Source organism: Sciurus vulgaris (assembly GCF_902686455.1).
Source record: "Sciurus vulgaris genome assembly, chromosome: 10".
NCBI classification, from domain to species: Eukaryota; Metazoa; Chordata; class Mammalia; order Rodentia; family Sciuridae; genus Sciurus; species Sciurus vulgaris.
Window position 1 is genome coordinate 83,007,301 of NC_136470.1, and position 20,557 is coordinate 83,027,857.

General features: G+C 38.8%; 1 protein-coding gene across 6 annotated transcripts in view; it reads right to left on the reverse strand.

Annotated features, from left to right (window-relative positions):
* The window catches only part of IL1RAP (interleukin 1 receptor accessory protein), a 171,498-nt gene that overhangs the window by 109,209 nt on the left and 41,732 nt on the right, over positions 1-20,557 (reverse strand). The window lies entirely within an intron of this gene.

Consider the following 20,557-nt stretch of genomic DNA (forward strand, 5'->3'; position numbering starts at 1 on the left):
CTTATGAATAATTTACAATTGTCCTCAAACCTAACCGACTTTAGGAATTCTTTCGTATTATCTCCACACATTAGGATCCTTGGCACAGTTTCGAAATGCTGACAGAAGATCTTTCAGAAGAAGGGGGTTTGGACTGTGGAAGATATCCCGGCAATAGCCCAAGCTTTGAGAAATTTCTGTAAAGTTCTCTTGTGGGGTGTAGTCTTCCTGGTTGAGGTAGTTTTACAGTTAAGGGTCATGAATTCTTAACTGGGAAAAAAAAAAGTGGGAAATTCAAATCAATTTCTAATTTGCTAATGCATTCCTATGGCCAGCTGATGGAGGAACAGTGGCATAATGACTAGCTAAAATGAGACATAAGACACGCTGGTGGATTTCACTATAATGCTGTGCTCCATCAGCATAGCTAATTGAAGGTGATTACACTTCTTCTAGCATTCTGGATACTTAAAGACTAATGTCAAATCTGAATGTAAGACACCAAAGAAAAGAGTCACAAAACAGAAGGTAGCCTTTATTCCTCCAATTAGAAAAGGATTCAGCATACGAGGGGATCTAGCCAGTAACCCCTTCACCTATGTGACCTTGTATCTGCTAGAGAAATAAAGGGCACTATTATTTTTAATTGTTTTGCTATTTCTGAAAAAGAGAAAGGGTGAGCAATGTGTGTATTCATTAGGCTAACCTAAAATCCAATTGTTTTTAAACGTAAATAATTATTTCCATCCACCAGGGCCTGAAAAGCAGACTGAAATGCTATCCTCTAAATCGAAAGGAAGAGATGTTTACCACATCACAATAAGAAAGCTATAGAAATAGTGTTAGGTAAGCTTTGGGTGTCAAGGGGACACCTGTAAAGGCTGACTGATGACAAGGACCAAAGCAATCTTCCCACACAGCACATCCTAATGTTATTTCCCGCATGTCCTTCATATGACATTCTGGATGCTCCAGGATCTGACAGCAAACTCCTCTTTCCAGTCCTTTTCTGCACCACTCCTTCTAGTATAACCCGGACTCTCGTCACAGGTTCACACACAGATGGTGTCATAAATCACCCCTGTGCCTTCCTTCCCCTCTAATCATTCCTTCTGTCTGCAATGTCCTTCATTCCCTTTCTACCTGCACAATGCTGCCCGTCCTTCAAGACCTAAACCACTTGTTTTCACGAAGCCTCCCTGCTTCCTGTGTCAGACGTAATTTCTCCCTTCCCCTTACAACTTTCACTATGCTTCCCTTATGGTCTGGACAGTGTAATTGCTTATCTTGAACTATAATTAAGTATGTATGTCTTGACTCTTGCAAACAGGGCTAACTAACATCTGATTCATTTTGTCTCCTAGGGGCTAGCATGAAGCCAGGCACACAGGACATATTCTGGACTACTGATTGAATAATTGCAATCTTCCAAACAGAGTGATTCTACTGGCTGATTCTCAGTCCAGAAAAATGCAGTAACTCCTTCATTTGTTTTCCACACCTTTGGCTGTTGAACACTCATTACTTTTCCCAGATCATCTTTAGGGAGGTGTTTTCTCATAAAATTGATCAATTTACGTTCAATAGAATACTGAGACTGCCACCTGCCTTTGTCAATGTGAGTTGGTTATGCCTCATAATCCATGTGTTTGCATTTACCATGTGCATGGTGACACTGAACAAGAGCTTCTCAGTGAGCTGCCACCCAAGTGTCCTACAGGGACTCCTGGGATTGACACTGCAGACTGCTTCATTTGGATTCACATTGTCTGAGTCAATATTATTGCAGCTCATTTATCTTTTGACCAGGGTGAAATCCCTTGGGCATGCTGACACCGAACAGAAACAAGAGAAAGTACTCTTCATCTTAACCGTATATGTTTCCAGTGGATGACTGTTTGCAACTGACATTTCTAAATCCACCCCCCACCCCTACCCACCCCTACCACCCAAAGCCTTGGAGAGGAAGTCACATTTAGAAAGTAAAGCTGATGGAAAGCTGTAACAGAAAGTCCTTGGGCTCCTTCAGATCATTCTTCAAAGTCTGAATTCTTGAGTTTTTGAACCTGAAACATAACTTGGGAAAGGAAAGTTTGGGGATGAAAAGAACACAAAGAGTGGGGAGATGATAAGTCAAGTTCTGGAGTACTTGTGGCAAGGAACCCCAGGAAATTCAACTTTGAGAACAGTATATGTTCATTCACTCAACAAATACCTTCCACATTCCCCTAGGTGCTGGGAACCTAGCAAACAGAAATAAGTTGTGCTTTGACAGAATGCAAAAAGTGCTGCTGTTATGTCTTATCTTACTTGATAATTCACATAACTTATTTGGAAAGGAATATAATTTTCCTGTTTATGGATGATGAAATTAGGCCAAAAAGGTGAAGTGCTACCTTAAGATATCTCAGCAGTCAAAGAGCAAAATTTGGTTTTAAATAAGGTTCTCTGACTGCAGCAGAATGTCTGCCATGATTCACATCAGCCTCCCCAACGCCCATGGCAGACTATTAATGAAACATATGAAGGAAGGTTTCAATATTTAGTTTGTGGTGTTTCATAATATGATCTAAAAAGATCAATTAAGAAAAATAAAGATTCACTGGAGCAAAAGGTCATGGAAATGCCAAGTCGACATTAGTAATATGCCTGAATTATAAGCAAAAAAATATTTCACTAGAAAAGTCTTTTTATTACTTTGAAAGTAATGGAGTGGCACAAATGAGATGATTCTGAGGAAGTGCACTGACTGAGATTGTTTGTAATTAGTGTAGCATCACTTTCACAAATGGGGGAACCACATGCAAAGGCTTTAAAGTTGATATTCCCAGTTAGTTTCTCAAGAAAACACCTTTGTCTCTCAAGTTCTGGGGGAAACAAACTTTTTAATTATTGCTCATAGCAGGATGCCTCGTGTTTGCCAGGGGCTGGGAAGAGTAGAGAAGGGAAATTGGTGTTTAAAGGGTACAGATCCATTTGGAGAAAATGAAAAAGATCTGGACATGGTTGGAGCAGACAGTTGTACAGCAATGTAAATGCACCTAATGCCCACTAAACGGCATACTTAAAATTGGTTAAAAGAGCAAATTGTATTACTCTTATCACGACAAGAATTAAAATAAGGAAATTCAAACATTTTAAAATCATAGTCCATCATGGAGACATTTAATAAGTTACACAAGGTCAAAGATAACTTCAGATGAATCTCTGGTTGACCTCAAACTCAGAAAAATAAAACTTTAATTCTGAACTGCAGTAGTTAAAAATAGTGAAATATAATCTACCCTCTGTAAGAACAAATACAAACTAAAAATAAGAGGTTTAATTCTTCTAGTTCAAAATAAGTGATTCTTACCCCTTATTCTGCATCCTTCCTTTCTCAGAACATTTACTTTAGAACACTTGTAATGTTAAGGACTTTGTCCTCTCTTTGAAATATATATAAATCCTTTTGAAAACTGGATAGGTCTTTCGTTCATTTCCTGACCTAGGAATGCCTTTTTCAAAGACCTGGGTGCCATCTCTTTGAAAAGTAAGCATCAAGGGAGATTTTGCCCATCTCCTAGCTTCTATGGGAGAATAGGGAGCCTAACCTGGGTAGGTACTGGCTCCAAATTCCAAAATTACCTCCTGACATAAAGATAAAAGATTTTGGTTTTCCTTGGATAAAGCCAATTACCTAACACCTAACACCATTGGTCACCCCAATTACCAGGTGAAGTTAAGACAGATGTGAGTGACGGAATGGTGCTGTCAAGCCTTCTGACTTGAGGACAAGTTATTGTTACCTTGAAAATAGGTACAAAAAGGATTGAAATTTCTGTCTTTGCAATCTCATAGTGGATTAACTACAATATGCATCACATCTGATTAAAAGTTCATTCAATATAAGGCTGTTTTCTTTCCTTTCTACGTTGTGGAAGGAATTTCTCAGATGAAATTTTTGTTGTTAATTTAATTCCCCAACACCTCCGAGCCTGAAATTTTTATAATTTTCACTACAATAAATACTAGGGAGATAAAACTAACACAGAGATATACATGAGAAAGACCGATTCCCATTATTACAAATAGGCAGAAAAACCAGAAGAAAGAGGCAAATGAACTTCTAGGGAGGGGGGAAGAAAGGAAAGACACTTTAAATAATGAGTATTTATGAAAACAAACACATGGCTAATTGTACAGGCAGGAGAGGAAAAATCTTCTCTGTAGAAAGGTTCATAAAAAAGGTTTGTAAAAGGAGTTTTTAAAAAAAAAAAGAATTGTATGTCTTTGAAGCTGTGGACATCAGAATGGACATCATACAGATATTCACCCATAAAGAAAAAAAAATAAGAGAGAGAAGGTAAGGTAATAAGTGACCCTTACTGGAAAGAAGGGAGGACGGCAGAGAGAAAAGAACACGGAGGATTGAGGAAGAGGAGGAATGTGAGTAATGGCAATCAGAATTCTTCTAATCACTCTTAATGTCCTAATAACCTGCCTGCCAATGTCTTCATATAGAACTACCTCCTGGATCTCTGAACAAAGACTTTTTAAAATACATGTTTGAATTTGCCTTTCTACCTTGTTCTCTGGTTATATGTACAACATCTTATCTCTCCATTTCATTGTGTGAACCTCGAAGGTTTGAAGGCAAAATAAGCCATGTTTCTTCTAATTCATTTTGCATCCATTCCAATGCCACAGGCAGAGAACAGATCGAAAATGCTTCTTCTAAAAAGTCATGAATAAAAGTAGACAGAAGTATTCAGTTTTGTAATCTTAATAATATTAAAGAAATGGATATAGCAGATATCACATGTTCAAGATTTGTTTGCAAAAACACAAAAAGATGGCAAGCCTCTGCTAGGTTTGTTCTTCTATAAGTCAAATAGTCATCTGTTTTGTTATCTTTAATTTTTATTTTGTTTGTAATCATATATTCATATTTATTTCATTCTATTCCTATTTCTTTAATCTACTTCATTACTGTATTTATTATTTTATTTTATACATTTATTATATTTATTTAGATCTCTTGTCAGTAATAATTACACTCAACATTTGATGAGTGATTAGGGACAACACCAGAATAAAACAATACGGAAAGTTGACTATTCAATACTAGTGGGATAACTAAGAAAACTGCAAAAGCAATATGTAGAGACCAAAAGAGAAGGCAGAAATGATGGCAATAAGAATCGGTAATGCCAGGGAAAATGGAGAAGATGGGGACATTGAGAGAACGAATCGAAGACAAACTGGGATGGGAGGCAGGAAAAAACCTTTGGAATCATGAAGCCTCTGCCTTGTCAAGTCTTTAAAAAGAAAATGTAATCAACTAAAGCAGTGCTATTTTCCTGAGATCAGAAACACCAAAATCTGATTCTGGGTCTTGCACTGACCTTGTGACCAGGCCTCTGATTCTTGGAACAAAATCACAATCGTGAGTGATACAGATAAACCCTGCTAATAAAGTCTTAATTCAAGGTGTTTTCCTATGCTTTAAACACAATTCTTGGACAGTGAACTCACCTGAGATTCTGAAGGCTCACATTCCCCATATCCTATCAGTGTCGCTTTTCTCAAAGAAGTAAGAGGCAGAAACTGAGATAATAGGTGAGCCCCTCTGTGCCCTCACTGAAAGCACAGGCTTTCTTTCAGCGGCACACACTTAGGGCTCCTTCTGCTGTAAAGCTCTCCAACCTGCCTTGCAGACAAAAGCTGGAGATAGAGTTTCTGATCTCAAGACATGGTCTTTTAGAATCCACTGACACAAAAGCAATCTAGTGAAAGGCAAAGTTGGAAACCTATTCTAAGAAAGTATTTCTCAAACAGCAAAGCACATAAAGATGCTCTGAGTACCAGGGTATAATGAAGATTCACATTCTCTAACTCCAGGGCAAGACTCAAGTGCCTGCATTTCCAGTCAACACTTGGAAGTTGCCACTGCTGCAGATTCACAGACCATACAGTGAGAAGGAACAGTGTAAATAAGGGCCCTGACATGCTAAGTTAGAAGTGATTCCTTCTATCTGACAGCATTGGAAGGTATCATAAAGAAGACCCCACATCTAAACAGGGAAAGAGGCAGAGGTACTGGCATATGGTTGTCTGTGTGGCAAGTGAGGACAAGAGATGGCAGCGAGTGAAGAGAAAAGGAGGGAAGGGGAAAAGGAGAGGCTTTCCAAACGGAGAAAATAACTTGAGCAAAATTCTGAATGCAGAAAAGTGAATGGGGTATTTAAAGGAAAGTGAGAAATCTGATGAGTATAATCTGCAGAGGAGTAGGCAAAGAATTATGGGAAAATGGCTAAGAGTGATATGCCAGGGGGAAAATGATACAGATTTTATGAGTTTGACTCTATTTTTTTGTGTAGGTGGAAGGAACATCTGATCACGAATAAGAAAGGCGAATTCCAACAGTTAAAATGAATTATGCAAATTAAAGAGCCTAGAATTTTGTTCTGGTCTAAAGTATTCATATTTCACTTTTTGATACTTATTACTGTTATCAATTATTCTCCACTATTGCCTCTCTGTTATTCATAACCTATCCTCAAATGAATAACCTTTCTATAAATGATACCATTTAGGACCAAAACAAACATGGTCTTTCCAACGTCCTTGAAAGGTTCATGACCCCACACCCTAAAACCAAGCTGTGGTTCAGTGGCACCACAAAGCATTCATATTTGTTCTCAAAACCTAAATGCTTCCAGAAGTGTTTCATAAGTTATATCCTGAAGACGTAAAATAAATGAGGCTACAAGAGTACACAGGCTTTTGTACAGTTGCCTCCATGTAAAGACAAGAGTGGAGTTGATGTGATATGGTAGGAGACAGGACTTGCCAGGTTACCAGGAAACTCAAGCAAATGCCAAACCGTAATGGGCAAGTTCCCTGCCTCCCCTGCCAACATTATCAATAATAAAGAGAAAAGGTATCTAAAGTAAAGGCAGCTATAAACCCTCTGTCAGTACTTGTTTCTGTGTGTGAGTCAGTCAAATCTCTACATCTGACATTATTTGGGATAGGTGATGAGTCTCATTTAGCACAAAGCTCCAGGCTAATTCCTTAAATAAGTAAACACATCTGAAAACACACAGGCGCACACAAGGAGACCGTGCATAGACACAACCATGTGAGACTCGTGATGAAGCAAGGGTTACATAATGTTAGCAGTGGAATCTTGGTGGGGGGGGACATACGTGTTCACCATCACGTATTTCCAACTTTTAAAACTTTCCTTAAAAGTTAGGGGAAAATATTCCTCTTTTATAAAAAAAATCATATTAGGTAGGAGGTGAAAAAAATATGTCCCCATTCTCTCCTTTTAGCATTCATCCAATCCCACTCCCAGCATAATCACATGTGTAGCTACCAGAAATAGATTTTGCCTTTTTTCGTATCTAACTTCATTCATTTTTTTCTCTTCATTTGTAAAAAGTGAATCGTGTGCATCTATAACTTGCTTCTTTCACTTAACATTAAAGCATTCATATTTTTCCAGATCAGTTCTTGTAAATATACTTTATTCCTTTCAGTGCCTAAATACAATTGTTGTCCAGCTATAGAGAATCTAGTCATTTCCCATTGATACGTTTTGATTATTTTCAAAAAATTTACACTTACACTTATGATCATTTTCGTTTATACTCAAAAATCAATAGGGTCCCAGAGGATCACAGTAAAAAACCCGAGATGAGTCTATTTCTCAGATTAACATCTAAATAAGAGGAAAGTGAGATCCCCTCAAATCAACTTCAACAGTTGAAAGATTACTAGGCTGTGTCAATTATCAAATAAATACCCAAAACCAACATCTGAGCAAACCAGAGCTCTAAATGGCAACAAGGATGCATCAACTTAAAAAAGAAATGAAGAACTTCACTTAGGATACAGATCCTCATATCCTCATTCTAACAACTTGGTTATCTGAGTCCTTATACCAGAGCAGAGAAGTAGAAAATGTGGATGGAAGGTAAACTTTTTTTTTATCAGCAGGCATGTTGAATGGGAGGAAGACAGCCAGGGTGTTAAAAGAAAACAAAAAATTAAAAACAAAGCCAACAATGTGGGGGTCTGGAGTTACTTAGTGTCAGTCCTACATATTTCAGTAGGTCCTGGGGACATCAGTATGTGCATGAGAAATAATAGATGTTCAAAATCCTGGCCCTGAATTATGAATGAAAGTATAATTTCTCAGAATACTTGCTATAAGACAGCAGTGAAGTATAGAATACATTTTAGAAAGACAGCCTATCAAAAGAGTGACAAAGAGATTCTTGATCACAGGAGACCTGAGGAAGATTTTGCATCAACCACTGCACTGAACTGACAGAAAAACAACAGCACAAAGATAACAAGAGAGACCCAACGTCAGTACTTACCAGAAATAATCAGAGCTATAACACAGAATTTGTGATTTTTATTCCCTGTACTTGTGGCCACTCCACAATTGCAAAATTGCTAATCAGGGACTGAAACCTTAACTTTCCATAATGGTCTATGACCTAGAATTTAAGCTTTTTACAGACAGTATAAGTTTTAGATTAAGAAATATTGTGACAAATTCATGTTTCTAGTCAGTTTCCCAGCAAACAGAAGTGAGACAAATAGCAGGTATTCATATACCCTGTAGTATGCAAAAAAGAGTTTCCCATATTCACAGGGACCTTTGTTGGCAGCAAAGACTTTCTAAAAAGAGTTTAAAACAGTGGACTCTTTTTCCTATACAACACCCTGAATTTTCTAGTGTTTCTTTTAATTCTCTCACACTTTATCTTACCTTCTTATCAAGATAACCTCTAGAAAATCAGAAAGGAACTTATAAGTCAGTCATGTTATTCAGGACACTATTTGGGAAACTGAAGTCCAGGAAGGAGAGGTGACTTTCATGAGGTCGATAACTTGTTATTGTAAATGTAAAACCAGATGTCTTCTGATTCCCAGTTTAGGTCTTTCTTTGATGAAGCCATGGTGCCTCCTAACCCTGAAAGGCCACAAAGAAATATCACTGTCCCTAAAAAAAAAATCTCACATCATTTATATCCAGGGGAAGAGTCATGGTTAAACAGGGAATGGTCCCGGATCAAGACAGCTATTTGGGTCCAGGAGAAATAAGCAGGCTGCTAAAGAAGCTGAAGCTGCTGTTCTTCTCATGACTTTGGTGAAGATTTATGGTGTATATGGGAAATCTTGGCCAAATGTCCTACAGACAGTATTTGATCAGATCCCTAAGGATTTCTTGCAGCTATGAAGTTGTCAACATCTATTTCCTAGGGACAGTTGAACTGACTTGACTGAAGATATCTAGCACTTTCTTAAGTTTCCCGACAAGGAATAAAACTTCATAGTTTGAGATACCCAAACATGATAGATTTGAGCATAACATACTGCGCTATAACATTTCATTTAAAAAGTCGAACCGGATTGAAGATTAGTTTTTAAGTCTGTACATCCAGAAGGGAAAGATCACCCTATTTAATCGAACAGCACTGTCTACTCTTAGTTGCAGCCCTGACGAGTGGAACCCACTGCCAGTCCTCCTGTCTTTTAATGGTCACATTCAAGCAGTTAATCAGATGCTGACCACTTCCAGTGCAACATTCCTTGCTTCAAGAACCAATGAAATATCTCAATCCTGATATTAAATCAAAGGACTATCACTTTTTAACAGCAGAGCTTCAGATTAATAATAAACTAAATTTAAAGAAAAATTAGGAAGAAAATAGAAAAGGAGGGGGTCCAGTAGGGAGGGATTGGGAGGGGAGTATGTACTCCTGACATTCTGACCTGCGAGTTGCTGTCCTTTGAAAGCAAGAAGGCAAACCAGTTTTAAAGAATCTTTCTCATATGCTGTCAACTACAAACAATATTTTTCCAGGGGAGACTTGTCTGGTCTGACTTGAACTTGTTTTGGGGTGTGTCATCTTTCCTTCAAGAGGTTTGCCCTGGGCAAGACTGCATTCATTGGGAACTTAAAAAAAAAAAAAAAATCCAGAGCTGGCAGCCAGTGGGAGGTTTTCTACGCGGATGTGCACCTCCCACGTGCTCTGGTCACAGACACGACTGGGCTGGTAAGAGGGACCAATGAGGGAACCATGCCAGGCCCAGACACAAGTCCTCCATTCTGACACGGAGTGCTGCCAAGAGGGAAGGAACCACATCCTTCCTCAGCCTAAGTCCCCTTCTTAAATTGAGCAGTGTTCAGAAGGGGGAAGCGCAGGGGGGTGGGGGGAGTAAGGAGGCGACATCACTACTTGGTGTTAATTATAACAAGGGGAAACCTTTATTCCCAATATAAAGTTTCTAAGTGAATTCAAGACAGAATCTCAAGGCCGGAAAGATACTTAAATGTCAGTTTAATTCAAACTCCTTTTTCCAATATTCAAGTCTCCCTGTAACATCCTTGCCAAGTGATGTCTAGGCCCTTTTTAAATCTCTCTAGTAGTGGTGAATTCATTTCCAGTCCAGTTTTCATATGGTCCTGACTGTAATAAATGTGTCAGGATGTTGAGTTAGATTCTGGTCCTCTATAATTTTGATCTACTTTGTCCTGGTTGAGATCTCTAGAGCCAAGTTGGATAAGTGGCCCCATCTTCCTCGGACACCTTTGGGCATTTAATTCAGTGGTGCTGGTATTTGAAAGCAGAATTTCCATGTCTACGTAGATCCCAGGACCATTAAAAAGTACTATTTCCTTACTTACCTCTCTAACCCTTGAAGTGAGAAAAAATATACTGAGGAAATGAAAATATCATTAAAATAGGAACAAATGTCATCAATTGACTAAGGAATCTCCCATGTGTTTGAACTTAAAAGGAAAGTGGAAAAGAAAAAAAGGAAGCAATAAGAGGCCAGAAACTCAAATGTCCACTGATGCTGAGTTAGTCCAAGATGGGTTTCTAAAGAACTGTCAGAAAAATCAGGCAGTAACTAAACACCTGTTAAAGATGCTCCGCTGTACATGTAAGCAAATTAGATGGGAGTCATGAGACACAGGGCAAACCTCAGCACACCTAAGCAAAGCACGATGTCTCATGGCAGGCTATAGTCACAGACCTGGGCCCAAATCCTTCTCCATATCTGTGCATGCAACTTAGCCCTGCTGAATCTCAGTTTCCCTACTGGTGAAGAGGGTTAGTAAATCCCTCATGGAGTTAGATATGTAAAATAATTTTGTACAACACCTGTCACAGCATAAACACTCAAAGTGGCTGGCTAGTATTATTTTTGTCTATTATCAGAAGTCTAATCTTTGATTCTCTCAAACTTTCCCCAACACACTTTTCCTTGTAGCAAAAAGAAGGAAGTAGAAAATCTAAGTATCTGATAGGAAGCAATCGGAAGGTCCATTCTCATGTGAGAAGCAAGACAAAAGAGGGATTTCATTGGTGGATAAGAAGTCAGCAGGCTAGTTATGCCAGCTATGAGCAGGTTCAGCTGGCTCTAAAACATGGCATAGTCCTCAATGGCCCACTGGCAAAGTCAAAAGCTTTAGTCCTTTGGATCCTGGCAACCTAGTGCTCATAGAAATACGAGGCATTTTTCTATGCCTCCTGCCAATCCCCACACGATATCTCCACATCATTAGCAACAAAATCCTACAGTCCCCAAAGTGAGATCCTGAGGCAGTCACCTCATTTTTATTTGCCTTAGGGGTCCCTCTTAGAGAACAAAACACTGCCTGGGTGCCATGAATAGTGGCTACAGTTCTTTTAGTCACTTGCTGTCATCTGTTGAAATCTCAGGTGATACAGCACTGGATGTGAGCGTGTGTTTTAAATAAGTCAAGACAAGTGAAGGAGTTCAGCTGTGTCCTGACAGGCAGGAGGGCTGAAGATAAGGTTTTTAAATATGCAGGAGGGTGTGCTGGGAAGTTGCTGGCAGGGAAGACAGGAACAACCTAATTCAAAATGCGTGCACCTCCCAGGGATGTTAAAGTACTCAGGTATGTTTTTGTAAAGGACACTTTCTTCTTTACCTTGAGTTTGACTGGAATCAGTGAAAATACTGCACAGGGGTGAAGAATCAAAAAGCTAGAACTGTACCACCCAAACACTAGACACCTGCTGCTGGTTGCAGAAAGACCTAACACGTAATGAAGTCCAAAAACCCATGGTCATATTAGAACAGGGATACAGAATGACCAAAGATGTGTCCCAAGAAGATAATCAGGCAGTGGTGCATAGAGAAGTGGAAGTGAGTGACTGAAAGGTGCCCACTGAATAGATAGAACTCCAGCAAGGTCTCTTGATCATCCAAGACTAAGTGGCCACTTGATGGTCATCTCAACCTCTGAGCTTCAGTTTGTCTCATTTATAATAATTCAGAACAAACTGACCTTACAGAGCTATTATCAAATCCAGATACAAGAAAGCATTTCATAAATTACTGGGCACTTGGACAAACACAAGGAATACCCTGACTACCACTCAGTAAAGTCCAAAGTCTTAGTAAGGGAAATAATTATCTTCATCTTTAGAGACTTGCCTTCCCTCAAATGACCACTGATGTGGCCGCATAAGCCAACTTCATTTAAGTCTCTATTCCAATTGCTTATATACTCCCCCTTGTTCTTCGCACACTAGGGAATTTTAAAGAATTATCTAGCCATGTCACAAGGGCATTCCCAACCTTGGCTTGCAATGTACACTGGCATTTTTAATTCCCAGAACGATCCTGAACAACCATTACGATGACTCTGGATCACCAGCCTTGGTGAGGACGGAACAGAGTTCTGGGAATGCAAAAATTTCCCCCTGGGTTATAAAAGAATTCCTATGAGTTGTCCCACCTATTTCCTCTCTAATCTGCAACATTTTTTCACCAATGCCAGATTTGTCTAAATCACAGATCTGATAATGCCCCCCTTTGCTCAAGAATATTCAGTGGTTCTCCTTGCCTTACAGGATTAAGTAAAAATTTCTCAAAAGGATATTTAGGTAGTCAACAATATAGCTTGGGCTCACACTTTTCTTCTTCAGTAGTGCTCAGGACTAAACACACAGCCTTGCAAATGCCAGTAAAGTGCTCTGCCAATGAGCCATATCCCCAAATTTACGGTCTGATCTCAGTAATCCCTCAAAGGCCATTTCTCAGTTGAACTGGGTCCTCCCTGAGGAAGGCCCTGCTTTCTCTGTGTTTTAGTCTTGTTCCCTTTGCTGAAGTATCACTTGTGGTGTTCTTTTTTTTTTGGTTGTTTTTTTTTTTTTTTATTTTGAGACAGGGTCTCACTGTTGCTTAGGGTCTCGCTAAGTTGCTAAAGCTGAATTTGAACTTGGGATCCTTCTAACTCAGCCTCCCAAGCTGCTGGTATTACAGTTGTGCGCCACCACACCTGGCTTTCTTGGAGATTTTTAACAGTGTCAATGTAGTTAAACTAGGATTACATTTCCCAGGATTCCTGCTCTCTCTGGTTTCGAGTTAGGGCTGGCCTTCAGAGGGCCCATCCAGGCCCTAGGTACTCCTGCAGTTAATGCACACCATCGCTGATTCCTCCTAGGTGGTAGCAGCAGTCACATCCACTGTTCTTCCAACCTTGCCCGATCCCCTCCAACCTCTCCAAGCGTGAGCTAAGCAAGTGAGATGCTCCACAGCCTGTGTACCAGACCTCTCTGCGGACCACCCACATCATACAGTGAGGGGCAGTAGAGGTCTGAGATTGTCCTCATGGGTTCCGGATTGCTCTCTTCTACTTCATATTCAGCTTTTCTTTCTGCCTGTCCTGCCAACCACAGAGAAAACAGCTTTCAGACCTCTTCACCAGCTCTTTCTCAGGAACTGTGGATAGTGACTTTCCTCTGATCTCCTTCCAGGTCTTTAATTGCTTATCTTCTCCCACAACTGTAGCTCTCTCTGATAAATCCCAAATTTCCACATCATTCATATAATCCATTCATTCATTTCTGCTCCCTGGTTAGACCCTCATTCACATATCACTCCTTCTCACCATTTCTTTATGTCCAAGTACTTCAAGATTCCCTTCAAATGGAACTTCTCATAAACCCTTTCCTGAGCTACACAGTTGTCTCTTGTCCTAAAACACCAAATGCTTTATTATATATTTTTAAACTTGCACTATATACTCTTACGCTATTTCAAATATTAAGTACATTGTATTACAAACCCCTGTATAGATTCATAACAATCTATAAACTTACTCTGCAGAGGCTGGTTTGTGTAATCATTTTTAATCTCCGTATCTCACCAGTGCCTTGCCTCTGTAAGGTTCTCAGAAAATGCTACTGTCCAAAAGAGCAAAGGAATTGTCCCTGTCACTGGTTCCGTTTTACTGACACAGGTAACTGAAAACCAGAGCTACTAAATAAGATACCACCTGACTTATATGAAGACAGGTTTTAGAACTACCACACTTTTCTGTTCCCCTCACTCAGAGGAAGAATCTCTCTAGTCTACTTTCAACACCTTTTATTCTTATCACACACATAGTTTCTAGCAAATTTGTTGCCTGAATTTCTAGTCTACAGTAAAGTAGAAACTGTTCCCTGTACATGGAATTGGGGAGAAAACAGCTAGAAAAAACTGAGCTGAAAGCAAGAACTAGCAGACAGTAAGAGAGAAGAACAGAAAATTTATGAAAATCAGATTGCATAAATTTAAAAGTATACCAGTCTGCAGCCATTTAGTATATGGGTAAATGATCTCACCTCAATAAATTCTAAAGGAATTACAGTCCACTCCAACAACTGTCCTGAATAACCAAGATTAAGTAATGCCACATAATTTAAAATAATCTCCTTCTGAAATAATTTTGAAAGTAAAATTTTAAAAAGAAAAGGCATACACTGAAAATTCACCATTTTTAATTATTCCACAGCATCTCCCAATCTCAGAGGGGAAAAAAAAAATCCAAGGGATATTTATTTCCTCATGCACTCATACTTAAAATATGTATGAGTTCCAACTATGAATCAGGCACCACTCTCTCTCTCTCTCCCCTCTCTCTCCCTCTCTCTCCTCTCCTCTCTCTCTTCTTCTCTCTCTCTCTCTCTCTCTCTCTCTCTCTCCCCACAGTTATGTGTGTGATCGCCACAGCACTGAGGGGTGCGACACTGAGAGGTGATAGGTCATGAGTTGCCCTGCCCTTGAATGGATTATGCCCTTACAATGGGAGTGGATTAGTTATTCAGGGAGTGAGTTCCTGATAAAAGGTCAATTTAGCCCCTTTTCTTTTGAGAATATGTGTGCCTTCTTGTCTTTCTACCATCTGCCTTGGGATAATGCAGCAAGATGGCCTTTCCAGATGAGGACCACTTAACTTTGGACTTCCCAGCCTCCAGACTGTTAGAAATAAACTTCTGTTCTTCATCAGTTACCCAGTCTCAGGGTATTTTGTTATAACAGCAGGAGATAAGCTAAGACAGTAAATAAGCACCAGTGATTTCTTACAAAGAAGTAAACAAATGCATGCAGGACTCATTTGGTTGTTACTAGCTTCTTCCAGAGCAAAACAAACTGTCAAATGGAGTGAAGTTTCTTGCCTCCCTTATACAACCTTTGTCTCATTTCTCTTCCAAACATCTCTTCACTGTAGGGGAGGTCCCTGGAGATTCCAAAGGTGCTGCAAACCCTGCACAATTTGTTTTTTGAAGAAAACTGTAGCAAAACAGAAAAAAATACTTGAGTTTATCAATCACAGCCCCCAAATGCACTGACGGAGGCAACGACTCTGGCACCATTTTTTGTTGTTGTTGTAAATTAGGTTGATAACTAAAATTTAAAATTTGCATAGGGATGCAATAATGATTAAATGAGATAATGAAAATAACACACTCAGCACAGCTCTGGGCCACAAGAAGCCCTGGATCAATATTTGGTCCTAAACTTATAGTCAGCTCTGTGAATTAGCCTTATTAGTGTTATCTGGGGCAAAATGTTGGTATTCTCCTGCATTTCCCTTGTCACCCAGGATGCTCAGGGGCCAATGCTGGAATACAAAATAACTCCACCAGGCAGATGGCCTGGGGAGAAGAATGGGCAGGTTTTAAGGCGATGCCTGCAGGTGTATCAGATGTTAAAGGGAAGAGACAGGGCAGTCACACAACACCTTTTTGCTCCCATGCAGTTCCCCAGAACTGGCTGTTTCTTCCTATAAGAGGGCCTGTTAGCATCCACAGTGCATGATTTGCTTTGGGCAATGTGCCAGAATGGGCCCTGAAAACAAAATTAACATCACTGATTATGATTGGATCTTTGGCTTTGATTTTTAAAGGGAAGTTAAATAAACAAGCGCAACTAGAAAAACCGCCTGTGTTATACCTATAAGCATGTTTGGGGACATTATTTTAGTTCAGAAAAGTAATAAAAAGGGCTCAAAAGGACTGAGCACTAATTATGTTCCAGGCACTGTGCTAAGTACTTTATATGCATATTTTATTTAATCCTCACAACTGCCCTATCTTTGTGCCAAGAACACAGATGAGGAAGCAGGTTGAGCTGTTAAGTAATTTGACCATATCCCAAAGGTAGGGAGAAGCATTTGCCTGCCCAGGTTGTCTCAAGTAGAAAACCCATGCTTTTACCATTAAATGCTTATGAAATGATATCACCTGAGAGTAAAGGTCACATATTCATTCACTGATTAAATACACTTACTGAACTATTCCTTCATATAAAGCATCATGAAGTAAGTGGGACAAATAGAGGTGAATAAATATGCAGGGTCACTTCTTATATCAAAGTGCAGAATGACCATAATGATCAAGCTTGCTCAAGTTCAAATATGGGCTCTGCTACTGACTGACTCCAGACTTTTGGCCTCAATTTCCTCTTCTATAATATGTTGGTTATAACTACCTGCCTATAGGATGTGTTCTGAGATTTCAAAGCTAATGTGTATAAAGCACTTGAAATGGTGTCTTGTCATATGTTTTCCAGTTATTTTTAACTCCTGTTATGAAGAGCCACTTATGAGATTGACTACATGTGCATATACCAATAAATAGTTCATGGAGAGATGGCCTTCAAGCAATTTCTTGAAGGGTTGGGTACCATTTAAAAGTGTAGAGTCAGAAAGAAGAAATTGATTTTATATGGAATTAAATTTGCTCACTCTTCAGATTTCAGAAACTGGTAGCTGAAGTTTTATAAGGAATAACTCTAGGTCCAATGTTTTGGGGGACTGATTACATAAAACACCTACACAAGAACTGTGAAATTTCCAGCTGAATTGAATTGAGCAACAGTGCAAGCATTTCCTTCCCACTACTCATTGCATTTGGAAATAAGAACAGTCTCGTGTGAGAAAAACCAAAGGAATACAGTTTTCCTATTTTCCCTTTTTTTTTTCCTTTGAGACATTCTAAGGGGAACAAGAGGCTATGAATGACACATCAATGAAACCAAAATGTCTTTCTCATCCGTTCACAGCAGCCTATACAAGATCAGAGCAGTCCATCTCCTCTACTTATTAACAAGCTCCTCCATTTTCCTTCACTCTGTTTAAGGCTCCAAATGTGTTAAATCTGGTCACCATCCTGCTTCTGTGCTCTCAAGGGACAGCCTGTCCCACATTATTTATGCAAAATCCAGACTCCTTACCTGGCCAGCAAGGCCAGACTGATCTATCCACGAATGGTCACAGGTCCTTATTTCCAGTCTTTCTCTCCTTCCTATACAGACCCAGTCATCTCAGCCATGACCTCAGGTTCACCTCTTTGGCAGGCTTTTCTCTTCATCCAAATGTCACCTTCTCAGAGATGGGCCTTTCCTGAACACCCTATCTAAAAACGTCCCTCATCCATATCCCTTCAATGTTGACGTTTCAGTCAGTCTTCCATTTCTTCATCCTGAAATCACTTGTTTCTCTTTTCTTTACTTGTCTATCCATATTATAAATAGACAGGAATAAATATACATATATATTCATGTATATATATTTTTTCCTTTCTCCCAAACTCCTCTAAACAACTATAGCATTGAAACAATAAACAAATCACTTCAACACTTCTGTTACCTAAGGCAGTTTCAGATAACTCCAAAACAGACAGATTATTGAGATATGATACATGTACATATATTACCATTTCAATAGTCTATATAAAATAAAACATTTCACATATATATACACATATACCTATATATAGACTTATACCTACATATATACTTGTATATGCATGTGTATAAGGGTAAAATAAATGTGTATTTAAGAATACATATCAAATTTTATTTCAATATTATAAATATAATTTTTTTTTTATCTAGTTCCATATATTTCTTTCTACTTCTTGAGGATAATCATACTTATACCCATCCATGCATTTACTTATCCATCATTGACTTGACTGGATATCTGCCATTTGCTAGGTAATATTCTAGGCACCTAGGATACAGCAATAAATAGATCAAATACATCTGACCTTATAGATTTTGTACTCTAGTAGGAATGAGATAAAAAACAATAGACTAAATAAAGTAATTAAATATTATGAGGAATCTCCATCTATCTATCCATCTGAGAGATAAATAGGGACACATTTATTACCATTTTCCATTTGAGGGGACTTAAACTGGAGAGCCTAAACAGCAGTATCTAGGATTCAAATCCAATCCCAAGTTCAAAGTCAGGCGACTTTCCACTACCTACTGTCACCACCATTCAGTCCCCCGTTCCCATCATCTCTGTAATTGGAAAACAGACCAAATCTTCTAGAAAAGCACCATTTCCTATGTACTATGATTCTTGAGTCTCTGTCATTTCTATAAAGTGAAGGAACTCCTATATTTCAATGAAGCCGAGCTTCTTCCATTAGCACTAAAAACTTCTAAGAATAAGCAGAAAATTTGCACTCATAATGCTAAAATCCAAATGAAAGCCAAAGATTTTATCCTTTTATGATTAATGGTGGACACCGAGCTTGTTTATTTTTCAAAATTTCCATTTCATTTCCCAAGTAAATGTACATTTTCCTAACCCAGCTATTTTCTCTTCCCCACCCCCAAAATGGAATCCAGAACAGGTGGGGGGATCTGCAGGTTAGAGAAATGTGGCAGAATCACATCCCTAAGGCAGATAGATGGCTTTATGCATCCTGACTCTTGATGCAGTGCTCAGCTGTGATTCCTCACTGAAGCCAATGATACTGTCAGGTGTCTGTGACTTACCATGTCATGTTTTCACACGTCATGACGTGTGGATGCTCTTCTGGTGGGAGGAGTGAAGTTCTGCTCTCAGTCTTGCATGGTATATCCTAAGGCAGAGCTCAGCAGTCACATATTCATAGCAACCATTTGAGAAAGAATCCTGTCCACCCTCGTTTCATAGTAAGGAAGGCCCAGAGCAAAAAGCAACAAACAAGAACCAGGGCAGGTGGGCTGAATGGCTGAGGGAAAACGCATGGTCTTACACCATGCTGACTTGGTATTAGAAAGACAGGGTTTAAGGCTCAGTCCTCCTACTGCACACATGATCTTAGCAAATATTTAGTCTCTCTGAGGAACAAAGTATTAAGTAATATTTTGAAAAGTGTGCATGTGTATATAGTAGCCAGCACTTTGAGATTTTGAAGGCTTCAAGTTCTATATAAATAAAAACATTGTTTGAACTAGGCCTTTTATTTTCTAAGTCGGTATCCATTTGGACATGCAATGGAATTATTATCATGGTTGTTAATCATAATAAAGTTTAAAACCCTCATGTATCAGGTTTTTAACAAATATTATAATTTAGACTGACACCTATCAAAAGCCTGATGAAATGGAATTTATTATCTTCATTTTACAGGTGCTGAAAATAAGGCAGAGACAGACCAAATAATGTTTCCAAAGTCAAGCCCAGGGGTCAGTATGATGTTAAAGCCAACAACTTTACAGAAACACAATTTTGAGTCATTGTAGCTTCTAACCATACTAGTTTAAGGACCTATTCTATCCATTAAAATAAAACATTTCAGATATCAGAATTTATAAAATCATTGATTCTTTTTACTTTTGCCTTTGGAATTGATTGGTAAAGGAGGAAGCCAGTGTGATCATAAAAACTTATATGCCAGACAGGTAGAAGCTATAGGCTCCTGCTGGGCATAAACTAGAAATCAAAGATATCTGTCCTTATGTTCACCTGATGCCAATTATATCAAGTAAAATGAATTCTTCACTACTTTTACAAGTCTTAAGACTGAAGTCTTTTGCAGCTGCTCTCTTCTATGGAAAGTTCCTACTTTCACCAGGTAATTTATTTATGACACTTGACATTGGCCTTGCTGTCAATATATGCAAGCATGCACTTCAGTGTCATCCTTCACTGTGTTTGTTGCAAAACATCCTTTTATTAGGTTATAAATGTGTTTTCCCAGCAATGTCTAATCTTTTTAGATTCTATAACTCCTTATCATGTGTCTAATTTTGTGAACAAAAAATTAAAGGAAATTAAAATTATCTTATTTGTCTATAGAGGCAACCTTTTGAGAAAATTAGTGCTAGGATAAAATAGAGAAAAAAATTCTGGGCCTGTCTGACTTAGTATGAATCTGTTATCAATTCAGTTTTGTACTTTGTATGTGCAAGGTACTGTGTTAGGCACAGGACAGGATAAATCATGTCTGTGGCTACTTAGGTGCCAATCAAGGAC